The following is a 15,249-nucleotide window of genomic DNA, read 5'->3' as shown; positions in this document are numbered from 1 at the left end:
TTATCTCGACAGGGGAAATACCTAGAATCAACATATTTCCAAGTTGTTGAAATGTGTTCCAGAACAGTCCATGGATTTATGACATCCTTCCGTTGGTTTAACGTTTAACTCTGATTATGACTTCTAAAACGACATTCCTTGAGAATACAGGCACATTTTTTCTTTACTTTTTTCTTCTGTATCTCTTGTTTAACTACAAGGGTCTTTGAAAACTGAAATAAATAATGCCCACAAAATTTTATGAAGAACAATTTTAAAATTCTCTGGCAATTATGCGATGATATAGTCAGGTATCAGGAAAAAATAATAATGGAATGCCTTCCCCACTAGCATTAAAAATTATTGCAATATAAGGAAGTTTTAAAGTTCATTGATTCTGATAATACCCACTTGTTTCCTCTTGGTAATAGAAACTGAAAAAATGAATTTAAAATCTAGTAGTATCAATTTTATATAAAAAAAATCCAAACCATTGGTTATTATTCAGGACAAAACTGTTTTACTGAAGAACAGAGAGGAAACATCGTGATAAAAACCCACGTGGTAGCCGGGCGGTGGTGGCGCACGCCTTTAATCCCAGCACTCAGGAGGCAGAGGCAGGCGGATCTCTGTGAGTTCGAGACCAGCCTGGTCTACAGAGCTAGTTCCAGGACAGGCTCTAAAAACCACAGAGAAACCCTGTCTCGAAAAACCAAAAAACAACAACAACAACAAAACCCCACGTGGTTCTGTGAACCGGAAACCGTTCGGTCATGCCATCTAAGATTATTTAAGATAGGAAATTTGCTGAATAAGTCAAAAACTATGCAGCTTAGAAGCCCCAGTCCCAGAGGGCTTGGAGTGAGGAAGAACGTATCTGTGGAAGGAGAAAGCAGACCCTGCTCTCCAGATAGGCAGAACGGATACCTCCCACCTACAATCCTGCAGGAACCAAACCAATGATACCGCCACCCACCCGGCCACCCACCAGCATCAAGCACCTCCAGTATCCGAGACTTCCGGGAACCTGTATTGTTTAGAGCGATTTGTAAATTCCTTTCGAAGACAGCTACTGTGTATGTTCACTAATACTCACTTGAGGCTCCTAGGAAGACGGAGATTAGGATAAAATAATCTTGCAAGTAAGCATTAAAGCCCTTTATTTACCTCCCTTTACAACAAACAATTCAGGATGGTCCTTCTTGTCCTATAGGTCACAGCTTATCCTATAGCCTTCTTAGCTTTCCTGTTTAACACCTTTTCATTTCCATCATTTCAACAGAGGCTAAACATTGATCTCAATTTATCATGGAAAAGTAGAGTAGGTAAAGGAGAGCGGGTGGGGACAAGGTGACAGGAAGTGTCACATCAGATAGCCCGGTCCAGCACCGAGTCTGCAATGGTACTTTACTATCTGAACAGAGGCCAAGGAAATCAGAGGTTAGCCATAAAAACACATGGAAAACTAGAATAAAGTTCCAGGTGCGTCAACAGGGACTAGGGTGAGAAGCAGCAGGAGTTTGTAAGGAATTATTCTGTGTGCTGCACGGGGAGTTGTTTAAAGATATTGAAAAAAAAAAACCTGATGATTGTTGGATGAACAGGACTAGAAAGGAAAATCAAAAATAGATGTCTCAGATGTGTTTAGTTTGAAATGACGTTCAGACGTGATGGAGATGTCAGATGCGAGAGTCCAGCAGCTATACCAAAAGCCGTAAGACACAATGCCTGGGACATTATGTCAAGCTTGGGCGAATCCTTTAATTATCGAAACCCAATGTCTTGAATCCTGTGTACAGCATTTCTGCCCAGTCTACTGGTATCAATTCTGAGCTAGTGTGGGATTTCTTTTAAGCGCCCTTCAGCCTACCTCAAACCCTTCCAGCAACGACTGTCTCAACACCACCCTCCGAAGCAGACTATTCTATGCTAACACAATTCTGACCAGGAGAAAATTCTAGATGCAGTACAAATCAGGCTCCTTGCAAGTTCCACCTACCAGTGTTAGTTTTCCCCTGGTCCCCTGCAAAGGTTATTTATGCAAGCGAGCAATTATGTAAAGACCCAAAAAGGAAATTTCAACTATTCAAATATCTGAATTATTCTAAATTAGACTGAGCGTGTCAGGAGAGAATGAAGCTGCGAAATAAGATCATTAAAAAGAAATCTGAGGAACCATATATCAGCTAGATCTGGAAGGCCCTTTTAAAGTTAATGTTCTAACACTAACTGGTAAATATCTGTTTATAATGAGTTAATTAAATATAAGCTACATTTAAAACTGGTTTGGGAAATGGATTTCTCTATAAAAGCACTGTGTGCTTGCTCTACACAGCAAAGTTATGGTGAAACCCACTTCAGCATTAACAGATTTTATATCAGAAATGATATCACCTCTCTGGTTCCCTCCAGAGACAAAAATACACTTAAGAACTATGATTCAATGATAGACATCCAGAGGGGATAGATTCTCTTATTTGGCCCTAATTTCCAAGGGGTCATTCTTTTGGAAACTTGGCAGGGATGAGGGAGGGATTCTACCTCCTTCTAGAACTGAGAGTCCTAGAGGCTTGACCTGGATCAAAAGCAGATGTGACTACACTTCTAAGGGGACCAACAAAATAAAATTAGATGCAGGGTTAGAGCAATGGCTCAGCGATTAAGAGTGTGTGCTGCTCTTGCAGAGGACCTGAGTTCCATTCCCGGCAGTTTGGTAGCTCACAACCATATAACTATAACTCTAGCTCCATAGGATCGAACGCCTGCAGTCTCTTAGGGAAGAGACAAGAACTCATATGCACATACCACAGACACATAGACACACATGCATATGCATAATTTTAAAAATAATACTACTTAAAATTATAGTAAATTAGATCCACTGATGTTTTCAGTTTTCTCTCAGAGCTTTAACCGTTAGGAGATTCATGTCAAAGAGCCCGTTTGTTCTTTTACAAATTGAATCACTGATGTAGTAAGTGAGAATCGGCGTATTTATCCAGAGTCTTAAAAAGTTGCCATATTGGTTTGCTTGTTCCTGTGGCCAAATAAACAAGAAAAGCTACGTGAGGAAAGCAAGTTTGGGTTTGGCTCATGTTCAGGAGTGCAATCCACCACAGCAAACACGATGTGGTAGCAAAGGGTGATGCTGTTGGCCCTGCATCCCATCACCCACACAGACACACAACGATACTAAGAAAAGGTCCATGAATTTGAAAAAGAACAAGGGTGGGGGCTGCATGGGAGAGTATGGAAGAAGGGGAAATGGTAAGCTATATTGTAACACTAAACACTATTTAAAGTAATTTTTTTAAAAAAAGAAGCAAAGAGAAATCAATGGTCTATTTATTTTCTTTATTCTGTTCGATGTAGGACCCCAGTCCATGGAATGGTTCTATCCGTATTCTCAAAGGAAGGGGATGTCACGCAACTTCAGTCTCTCTGGAAAAACCCTTGTGGACACACCAGAGGTTTGTCTCCTAGGTTGCTCTAAATCCTATCAACTTGATGATTAACCTCATAGTTGACAAACTCATAAAATTGTATCTCATGAGTACTGAAATCACGGGCATCAGCTGCATCCTTCAAATTTCCCATTTTAAGTGACCTATGATTGCTTACGTTTGTTTAGTCATAAATGCCTAAAAAGCTTACTATGGGTTATTACAGAGCCAGTCACGGAGAAATTCATTTTCTACCCTCTTGAAGGAAATAGGCTGCAGAGTAGAATGGCATTGTTTCATAACAAACAAAAAATCTAGTGTGCCAATACCTATTGGGCTGTCCTCTCAGAACTATGCAAAGATCATTTTGGATTCCTCAACTGTGGGACAGAATATGTTTCTGACGTAATCTTTCTGTTACTACTTTAAAAGCTGAATTGTAACGTAAGTTTCTTTGTTGATTTTTATGATCTACTAATATATAAACTATGAAGACAGGAATGCTTCTTTGTTCTAGCGTCGTATTTGACCCCACGTTCCCTGCTATATGCTGACTGGATGAATTCACAATGTAAAAAGGTATTTGCCTAGCTACCTCTCAATAGTTTATGGTAGACAGCAAAATTCTCAATTTTAAATGTGCTTGAGGAGTGAAACAATTTGAAACAATAGCCACACCCATTTTCTTTTTTAAAAAATGGCTTCTGTAACTCGAATGGGACAGAGAGAGCTGGCTTGGGGGTCAAAAGGTGACATTGCTCTCACAGCTTTGCAAACACAGCAGCTGTCGCCACAGAATTCCTCAGCCCTTCTACCCCAATCAAAAAGCTCTGTCAGGACTCCAGACCGAGCTCTAATCCCTTCAGCAAATCAGAACTCTGTGTGGCCCCAATGACCGAACACGCTTGCTCTCTTTGGAGGAAGAGGCCCAAGCTTTTTAAATCACTAGCCTCAGAAATAGGCGGGACAGTCTTTTGATTTTTCCTTTTACCCATAGAGGAAAGAGAAACAATGGAAGACAATACAAATCATTTACCGGAGGGGTTCGCTTACCCCAGTGCTTCAAAAGAGAAGTCTGAAAAAGAAAACAGAAGAGCATTTCAAAGGCATCCTTGCCGTGAAGCCAAACTCATCCAAAAGCAGAAGGAACCGGCTCTGTGGGGGTCCTCGTCCAAATAAGCCGCTTGTTGACAAAATCTGCACGAGGCCGAAGCCTGAATTAAGGTTTCTCCTTCCCAGGTCCCAGCAAGTTCAAAAGGAACAGGAGGAGGAGGAAACGCTGCCAGGGTGACTCCTTAGGATGGAGTCGGCATCTTTTGAAGAAGCAGTACTGGGTCTTCCTAAGGGATCACGCCAAGAGGTCCCAAACAGGAAGAAAATGATAACACGAAAGAACTCCCACTTCCGGCACATGGAGGTGGGATGGGGGTGGGTACTGGGTTACAGGTTATATAGTTTTTTTCTTTTATTTATTTTTCTCCGAATCCAGTCTCCAGTCTCAAGACATCTCAAAAACAATCATCACCCTCACCTCGGTTGCAGTCAGACAGACAGACGACAGACTGATAGACAGACTGATAGCACCTGCCTCACGGAGGTGATGCTGCCACAGTCACATCCAAGCAAGCGACAGCAAGGGAAGCCCCATTCCGGTTTAAGCCCAAAGCCTCACTCCCATTTGCCTGCTGATGTAGAGACTAGAGACATCGATACACTTGAAGTGTGAACTCCATTGAGTTTATAATAATAAAAGAAAAAAAAAGAGGAGGAATGGATTGAGGCTTAACCAAACACGGAGGTAATGTTGTACTTGTCATAGAGGTGTTAAATTTGTTCTTGTAGAATCACAATGTTTATGTAGGGACAGTTCCTTTGCATTTTAATAAATAAAGCTAGCCTGAAGATCAGAGAGTAAAACAACCCCACTGGTCAGCCTTATAGACCAGGCAGTGGTGACACACACCATTAATCCTAGTAGCCACACTAATTGCCATAGAAAATGCCTTTAATCCTAGTGGTGCACACCTTTAATCCCAGCCCTAGAAAGAATTATGAAACGAGAGGAGACAGGTCTCAGTCTATTCTCAGATTCCTGGAGGCAGGATGGCCATTTTCGGATTGAGGTCGAGGTAAAGAGCCAGTGGCTGGCTGCTTTGCTTCTCTGGTTTTCAGGTTGAACCCCAATTTCTGTCTCTGAGCTTTTATTAATCATGCTTCTCCTTTATATTTGTTACCTAGGTGACCTTTGAAAATGCTGTCAGTTCTTTTAAAAACCACAGTTTGGACGTCTGTTGCAAGGAACCGCTTGTTAGTCCCAGCTGCCCAGAACTGAAATAATCAAACAGAAACTGTATTAATTAAATCACTGCTTGGCCATTAGCTTTAGCGTCTTATTGGCTAACTCTTACATCTTAATTTAACCCGTTTCTATTAATCTATATATTACCATGAGGTCATGGCCTACCAGCAAAGTTTCAGCACATCTATCTCCAGTGGCTCCATGGCGTCTCTCTGACTCCGCCCTTTACTTCCAGCATTCAGTCTAGCTTTCCCTGCCTACCTAAGTTCTGCCTTGCTATAGATCCAAAGCAGTTTCTTTATTCATTAATGGTAATCACAGTACACAGAGGGGACTCTGACATTAGATGTCTGTAAAAATGTCGGGGATTATTTTGGTGGCGTTGTTGGTTTTTTTTTTTTTTTTTTTTTTTTTTTTTTTTTGAGACAGGGTTTCTCTGTAGCTTTGGAGCCTGTCCTGGAACTAGCTCTTGTAGATCAGGCTGGCCTTGAACTCACAGAGATCCGGCTGCCTCTGCCTCCTGAGTGCTGGGATTAAAGGTGTGCCACACCACCGCTCAGCAAATGTCGGTATTAAAGCGAGAACAATGGTTCATTCCTGTAATCAGAGCTACTCACAAGGCTGAGACAGAAAGATCTCTACAAACTCTAAGCCAGCTTGGGCACTCCTCAAGCCCTGGGCTACTACTAGCCTGTCTCGAAAATGTGAATGATAAGAGAACCCGTATCAAAGTTGTTATAAATATTGTATTATGCGTGGAGTTCTTTGTATATAGCAGGCTCTCAACCAGTACCAGCTGTTAGTACTACAAACTATGACGTAACAGCACTCGAGTGGGGACGGCACCAGTAGGAGAGATGGCCCAGCTCCAGTGCGGACAAACTGGCATAGAACTGGCTTTGATGAGCAACACACACGCATACAAACCACTCTGTAGAGCTGAGGGGGAAGCGAGGTTAAATCTGTCTCCCTGTGACTTATAGAGTCATGATCTTTTTTAAGGCTATTGCAGTGAGAGTAAGAGCGGAAGATAAAAGAAACAGAGAGAGATGGGACCTGGAAAATCTGCTCTTCCATGAGTTCAAGAATGACCACCCTTTGGCACCAGCTACGTCAAGCCGACCATGCTGGGACATGGTTAACAGTAACGGCCAGGTAGATGATGTGCCTTCTTGGAGAACAGTCATCAGAGAGACGAGACTGATCAGGCAGAGAGACACTTGGATGTGATGTGAGCAGGTACTGGATACAACATAAGCGGAGAGAACTCGGGAGTACAGTCTCTACGGACTGAGGCATGGAAGCTTGACACAGAAGCTCTTCAAAAGCGCCCTCGCGTGCCTCGCCTGAGGAGGGACCCGTTCTCACCACTGCCTCAGCAAGCAGTCACGTGGAATGCAAGAAGTGTGCTAAACTTGGCTAAGTCCCACTGGTGGCCACACTTATTAGCCAGGGAGACATATAGGAGGACATCATTCAAAACCAAGCTGAAAGAATACAGCCAAAGTCAGCGAACGTTCTGGGAGGTTCTTCTGTGCCTGTGGTGCCGATGCTGCAGGGAGGACCGGACGGTCAGGCACAGGGACCCACAGGAGGCAGCTCTCAGCAGGTAGCAATGCATGCCCCCTCACCAGCACAGAGGCTGACCATTCTTTTGAACACTATTGGGAACCCCACATGCGCAGAAATGGAGGCGGCTCTGTACTGCATCCCTGAAAAGGTTAAACGTTTGCAGTTATCTCACAGATATTGCGGGAGTGCCTGACTTTGACAGAATGTGTGACGTGCACAATCCATGTCCTGTCATGTTTTTCTTCAGGAACAAGTATCTCGGGATTGATTTGGGCACTGGCAGCAATAACAAGATCAACTGAGCCGTGGAAGACAAGCAGGAGAGGACTGATGTCATAGACCGCACTGTGGAGCCCACAAAGGCCAGGACCTGGTGGTATCTCCCAATGACTACGTTACAAAGCACGGAGACTGAGCACTGTCCACAGAGGCTGAGTAAAGGACACCAGGAGCTACTTCCGCACATCAGCCCTTCATAGGGGAGGACCATGCAGCAGCTTGTGGGTCTAAGGCTGTAGGATCCTTGAGATGGGGCTTACGGGTCTTAAAGAGCTGAGGCAAATAAACATATGGCGAACTGCCAAGGTTGGACAGAAAGAGACGCTCCAGCAACCTGACATGAAAATATATCTATATATTGATATCTATATATCAATAATGAACTTGACGAGGAAAAAAGGGGGAGCATGGGTAGACTATCCCATTTACAATAGCTTCAAAAAATAATTGGGGTGGGGAGCCTGGAAAGATGGCTCAACAGATAAAGGTGTTTGGTATGCAATCCCTAGAACCCATCTGAAAGTGGAAAGAGAACACCTGCTACACCAGTGTTCTCTGAGCCCCGCAGTGGAGCATGCATGGTACACACATCACAGTGAGAGGGGAAGGAAGAGGGACAGAGAGAGGGACAGAGAGAGAGAGAGAGAGAGAGAGAGAGAGAATACCAGCTACACCAGTGTTCTCTGAGCCCCATGGTGGAGCATGCATGGTACACACATCACAGTGAGAGGAGAAGGACAGAGAAAGGAAGAGGGACAGAGAGAGGGAGAGAGAGAGAGAGAGAGAGAGAGAGAGAGAGAGAATACCAGCTATACCAGTGTCCTCTGAGACCCACATGGGGGCATGTACTGTAAGTTTACATCACAGAGAGAGGGGAGGGAAGAAGGGAAAGAGAGGGGAAAGGTGAGAGAGAGAGGGAGGGAGGGACGGGGGGGGAGAGAGAGAGAGAGAGAGAGAATAACAAATTAAAAATAGGAGTAAAAAAAAACCAAGGAGAGGAAATGCCTGTACAATGAAAATTTTGAAATAAAATTGAAAAATACACTAGATGACAGAAAGTGTCCATGCTTCTAGGTTATCCGGATTAACACTGTGAAAACGACTATATTGCCAAAAGTGGTGTATAGATTCAATACGATCCCCAGAAAACTTCCCACAGAATTATAAAATAGACTCCTAAAGTCCATATGGAAACACCCAGGCAGAAAAAGGTCCTGAAGAAAATAGAAAGTTTGGCCCATTCAGAAGAGCAAAGTGGTCATTGTGGCTAGTATAAAATGAAGAAGAAAACTGGAGGACTCAACAAGAACCAAGTCATAAAACGGAGTCCTTATTCTGGAAACCTATTGCAGCCATCTGTGAAAGAAAACTCGCAAGCTTAGCTGGAATTGCTGTCTCAGATAAGACCCTAAATCAAGTGGTCTACCAGCCCTCTTCCTAAGCAGCCATCCACACGAAGCCAATGATGTCATCAATCTCCATCCATGGTGGTGAGGCAAGCCATATGCAGGCTATTCATGGTGAACACACAGTAGAGTTTGCAAGTGTTTTTTACAGTATCCACACTAGCTGTAAAAATCATTAGTGTCTAATTTTCCTTAGATACGTGTCTCTACTATTTACTGAGCCATCAAGCCATGACAGGTAAAGTATAATAACCACAGAGCTGACTTTAAATTGAAAGCATTTGACAGTTGATGCCTGCTGTGGCCAACCTTCAGGGTCACTGAAAGCGCCAGTCCACCTTGAAGCAGTTTCGAGTGTGATAAAATCAGAGGGAGGGAAAGCCTGGAAATATCAGGCAACAGTCAGTGATAGTTACTCCCAAGCCAGAGACTGTGCACACGTTCCTCGGACTCCTAAAGAACCAAGCTGTCCAAAGGCAGGGTGTCTTACTCCCAGAAAATACCTGCTTACTGGACTATATTTTAGCTTAACGTAACATGTCAGCAGTTTTTCTTCCATGACTCTAAAGCCAACCCCATCAGTTATCTTGAGGGTAGCTTTGTCACAGACGCCTCAGTGAGCTGAGGTAATATTTTCCAAGGACAGGCAGCCACATGCCTTTTACTCTTTCTGTTGCATGAATATCTTCCAATATTTGGCCACCCTGCCAAGAAAGGATATACAGAACAAATGTTGTCAAGAACGAATAGGACTGGTACAGTATAGTTATACATATCTTTATTTTCAGCACTTGGGACATTGAGGCAGGAGTGATCTCAAATTCAAACCCCTAGGAGTTACTGTTCCATCTCTACAGCAGAGAGGATCCAAGAGGGACAAGGCTGGAAGTTCCACTGGGTTGTCCCACTTGGATCAGATGAGTGGGTAATGAGCCAAGTCTTGTCCGTATTCCTGGTTCTGGTGCCAAGCAGTGGTGTGAGATACTTGTCTATATTCTGTCAATTATGTTTTAAATAAACACTGATTGGCCAGTAGCCAGGCAGGAAGTATAGGTGGGACAACCAGACAGGAAGTAGAGGCGGGTCAAGGAATTCTGGGAAGAAGGAAGCCCATTCCTCTGTAGTCCTTTCCCCAACCAGAAAAGAAGCAAGATGTGACTGCCCCTCTGAAAAAGGTACTGCACCATGTGGCTGGCATAGACAAGAATAATGGGCTAATATACCTTATAAGAGTTAATAAGAAGCCTGAGCTAATGGGCCAATCAGTTTATAGTTAATGCAGACCTCGTTGTGATTTCTTTGGGACTTAACGATTGTGGGAACCAGGTAGCATAGGAACTGAGCAGGACAGAAATCTCAGACAACAAAGTAGCACACTCCAGAGCAGTTGTTCTCAACCTGCAAGTTGTGACCCCTTTGTGGGTCGAACCAGTCTTTCACCGGGGTCACATACCAGATATCCTGATTATCAGATATTTGCATTATAATTCATAACAGTAACAAAACTACAGTTATGAAGTAACAATGAAAATAATTTTATGGTTGGGGGTCACCACAGCATGAGGAAGATTGAGAGCCTTGGCTGTAGAGAAAAGTCCAGTTATAAGCTACACTCTTTCTGGAATCTGGCCCTGGACCTATCTGCGTCCTCCGGGTCTTCAGTCAAGATCTTGCTTTTCTGTCTCCCTACGTTCCCTTCTTGTGTCCCTAACTTATCTCAGCCAGAGAATCCTGGCTCTTCTCAAACACCTCATACGGAGCGTTGACTTTATTGTCTCCACATGCGATCTTCCTGTTTAGGATGCTGAGAGTCAGAAACTACGTGTCTTCTCTGTCACCTTTCCCCTGGGGACACTGAACATAAAATAGCTGTCTGAATGGGATAAAGGCTGAGAGATAAGAAGAAACAGGAAACAAGACGCAATGAAAAATATTATTCCACCCCGTGGCGGACTCATCCATTACAACACAATGTTAAACAAAAGTCAGAACAGAGAAGCAGGCACTCGGTAAATCCCAACTCTAAGAGAACTCCAGATAATCAATCCAGTGTGAGAGCAAGAAGGGCTTGGGGAGCCCTGAGGAGGGAGGCTGTCAGGACAGAGTCTGAGAAATGGTTTCTGGGGGTCGGGAGAGGGTGGTTAAATTTGCATGTCTGCTTTGAATTTGGGGAATGTAAAATACAGGAAAAGGATGGCAGGAACAAATCCCCATCGCCAAATGCTTCTTGGACGGCATTAATAATCTGTCACAGTCAGCCATCTTCCATCTAAACATCAACTCCCCACAGACAATCTTATAAAGGGTTATTGTTTAATTCACAAGACATGATGTATACAGTTCTAAAAGTTAAGAACATTGCAAATAAAACATCTCAATGTTATCATCACGTATAAAATTTTTTTTTACTTGTCACTAATTTATTTTGGGGGGGGGTTTAATTTTTTTAATTTATTTATTTATTAAGGATTTCTGCCTCCTCCCCGCCACCGCCTCCCATTTCCCTCCCCCTTTGGTGGAGCCTAGGTAGTTTGGATGCTCACCTTACTAAACCTGGATGGAGGTGGGCGGTCCTTGGACTTCCCACAGGTCAGGGAACCCTGATTGCTCTTCGAGCTGATGAGGGAGAGGGACGTATAAAACTTTTAAAAAGCATTAAATAACGAGCTATTCAACAGGCAGGTTCCCCCAACTGTGCTAATTTAAAACGTGTTAGGCCAATGAGTTGGCGATCAGCAGGTCAAGGCGCTTGTCGCCAAGTCTTAGACCTGCGTTCATTCTCTAGAACCAATCTGACGGAGGACCAACGGACAACTGACCTCCACGCTCACGCTGTACCACACTCACCCTTGTGTGCACATATGTGTGAGTGCGCACACGCATTGATAAAGCCAAGACAAATAACTAAATGCAAAAATGTGTGTAGATGGCTTATACCAATTTGACCCTAAACAAGACAGCTCATATTTTTTTTCTGTTTTGTTTTAATACTATAGAGTTTTTATCTACAAGCTCTGCACATTTTCATCCTTATAATTTATTATGTAATTCACCGAATTGTCCTTTGTGGTTTCTCATATTTTATCTACTAGCTCTGCACATTTTCATCCTTATAATTTATTATTCAATTCACCGAACTGTCCTTTGTGGTTTCTCGTATTTTTGGTTTTACTGACTCGATTTCTATTCTTCCCTTCTTTATTTCTAACTCCTTTCCTTCACTACAAACTGGCAGCTAGAACTAGAATCTTGATCTGGTAATAACTGAGGACGTCCCACCCACCCACTTACGCACCCACCATAACTGATTGTGCTTTGTAGGTGATACTGCAAACTTCCAGGGGGAATCGCAAAACATCCTGTTGCTGTTCTAGGATGTGAACAACCCCAGATGATATTTCCCTAGACCTGTTACCACCTCACCAGGGATTTGTGTCAGCATTTGGGGGGGGGGGGGGGTTATACCAACTCTCACAATAATAAAGGCATACTCTTGATTTTCTTTTTGTGGAGAGAGCATTTTTTCCTTATTGGTATACATTCTCTAAGACTCTAAGACCAACTGGAGTCAATAAGGTGAGGACTGGGACCACAGCAGGTTGCCCAGACAATACTTAGCTTTGTAATGTTGCTAGGAGCGACAGAGAGTGACAAGGTTGCAGATATCAGAGTAGCTCTTTCGGGAATCAGAGAACTCCAGAATCCAGATGGGATTTCTGTTGTGTCCACTACTCCATCACATTCTTACTTCCACCAATAAAAACCAAATGTTCACTGTGAGCCTATCAATTCCCATTCGCTCCCTTAAACTGACACATCCTCCACACCCCACCCCACACACACTTGAATTCACCTGGTTATAAATAAAAAACCAGGTGGAGTCATTTATAGACAGCCCCACCAAGGATTACAGCATGACAGCCAATGACGATACCACACAACAGAAGCAGCAAGGATATTTGCACCCAGGCCATCTGCAAGCAGTCACGGTGTTGTAATTCTTTATTCTGTGCATCATTTGCTAAGCCACCTGTTAAGTATTCAGTCCTTCTCACTTGACAGGGCAGACAGAGAACTTATACTAACTGCCCCAAAGCCTGGCTCTTTGTTTAAAAAAAAAAAAAAAAGCTGTGACTGGATTCTGTTCTTATCTAACAGGTAGTCTTGAAAAAAAAAGCAACTTTATGTGACATTCATTTCTTTCACAGGTCCAATCTGAGTCCTTCAAACAGAAACTATTTTTTTCCCTACGTATCTATTTAAAGGCAAAAATTCAAATCACTTTCTCTTAAAGCCTGGTATCACCAAAGCATGAAAATATAAAAAGTATTAGATCAGTGGGTGGGTGCACTCCTCGTGGTCCTGACTTCCTTGCTCATGTTCTCCCTCCTTCTGCTCCTCATTGGGATCTTGGGAGCTCAGTCCAGTGCTCCAATGTGGGTCTCTGTCTCTATCTCCATTCATCGCCAGATGAAGGTTCTATGGTGATATGCAAGATATTCATTAGTATGACTATAAGATCGGGCCATTTCAGGCTCTCTCTCCTCAGCTGCCCAAGGACCTAGCTGGGCACATCTCTCTGGACCCCTGGGAACCCCTCTAGAGTCAAGACTCTTGCCAACCCTAAAATGGCTCCCTTAATTAAGATATATACTTCCCTGCTCCCATATCCGCCCTTCATTTATTCCAACCATCCCATTGAGATTGTGGGGCTGATCTAACGGGAGCTCACCAAGGCCAGCTAGACTGGGACTGAAAAACATGGGATCAAACTGGACTCTCTGAACATGGCGGACAATGAGAGCTGCTGAGAAGCCAAGGACAATGGCAATGGGTTTTGATCCTACTGCATGTACTGGCTTTGTGGGAGCCTAGCCAGTTTGGATGCTCACCTTCCTAGACCTGGATGGAGGGGGGGAAACCTTGGACTTCCCACAGGGCAGGGAACCCTGACTGCTCTTCGGACTGGAGAAGGATGGGGAGGGGAATGGGGGTGGGGAGTGGGGGGAGGGGGAGGGAAAAGGAAGGCGGGGAGGAGGTGGAAAATCTTTTTTATGATTTATTTAGCAATTATGAATACAGTATTCTGTCTGCATGTCTGCTGCAGGCCAGAAGAGGGCACCAGATCTTATTACAGATGGTTGTGAGCTACCATGTGGTTACTGGGAATTGAACTCAGGACCTCTGGAAGAGCAGTCAGTGCTCTTAACCTCTGAGCCATCTCTCCAGCTCCCGAGGTGGAAATTTTTAATAAAAAAAAAAAAGTATTAGATCGTGGTATTCTCCTGCCACAAAGAAGGAGTGGGGTAGATACCCGAGCTCCACCAAGAGCTACTGAAAACGGGCCAGCATCTTACTGCTTCCACTCTGGTGTTTTGCACAGAAGAAAGAGCCCTATTTATTTGTTTACATCAATGGAGTCTAACTCTCTGTTGCCACCAGCCTGAAGCACTCTAAGCTCAAACAAATTCACAGTCTACTTGAAGCGTAGACACAGATAAGCATAAAATGAAACAAAATAAAAAAAAAAATAGGAAATGGGCTCAAGTCCAACAAACCGTTTCTGTGCAGGACATGACAAAAGGAGATGGTTTGGGGTGGGAAGGGAGGGAAATGCGCCAATATATTTGCGGTTGTATGTATTGCTTCAGTGAAAAGGCTTCAGGAAACCTTCACAGTGATGCCACCCCAGCCTAGACAATAAAAATAGTATTCTGTAAAACTTAGTCTGTGTCCTTTTGCTGTGAAGAGACACCATGACCATGGCAACTCTTATAAGGAAAACATTTAACTGGGGCTGGCTTACAGTCTCAGAGGTTTAGTCTATTATCGTCATGCAGGGGTGTTCCTGCATGGTGGCGTGTAGGCAGACATGGTGCTGGAGCATTGGATCCACAGGCAGCAAAAAGAGAAAGTGACACTAGGCTCGGTTTAGTCCCTTTAAACCTCAAAGCCAACCCCCAAGGACACCCTCCATCCTGAGGCCACAGTTCCACTAATAAAGCTACACCTACTTCAAATAAGGCCACATCTAGGCAACACCTTCTAAGCCCTCTTAAGTAGTGCCACTCCCTAATGTCCAAGTAATATTATTCAGATATATGAGCCTATGGGTCCATTCCTGTTCAAGCCACCACATTCAGTGACATGATGGCAGAGGGGATATACTGTAGGAAGAGAAAGCAAGGCACCGATAAGTTAAAAAAAAAAAAAAAAAGAACAAAAGCCAGACATAGTGGCCCAGGCTTTAATCTCAGCACTCTGGAGACAG

At 43.6% G+C, this 15,249-nt stretch overlaps 1 pseudogene; it reads left to right on the top strand.

Annotated features, from left to right (window-relative positions):
- Positions 1-7,496: 7,496 nt before the first annotated feature.
- On the top strand, positions 7,497-7,708 carry LOC121463694 (annotated as a pseudogene).
- The last annotated feature ends 7,541 nt before the right edge of the window (positions 7,709-15,249 follow it).

The sequence above is a fragment of the Microtus oregoni genome, unplaced genomic scaffold, assembly GCF_018167655.1.
Source record: "Microtus oregoni isolate MIOR12 unplaced genomic scaffold, Mior012 000001F_ref0000356, whole genome shotgun sequence".
NCBI classification, from domain to species: domain Eukaryota; kingdom Metazoa; phylum Chordata; class Mammalia; order Rodentia; family Cricetidae; genus Microtus; species Microtus oregoni.
Note: the sequence above shows the minus strand (reverse complement) of the source record. Positions and strands in the feature narration are given on the sequence as shown.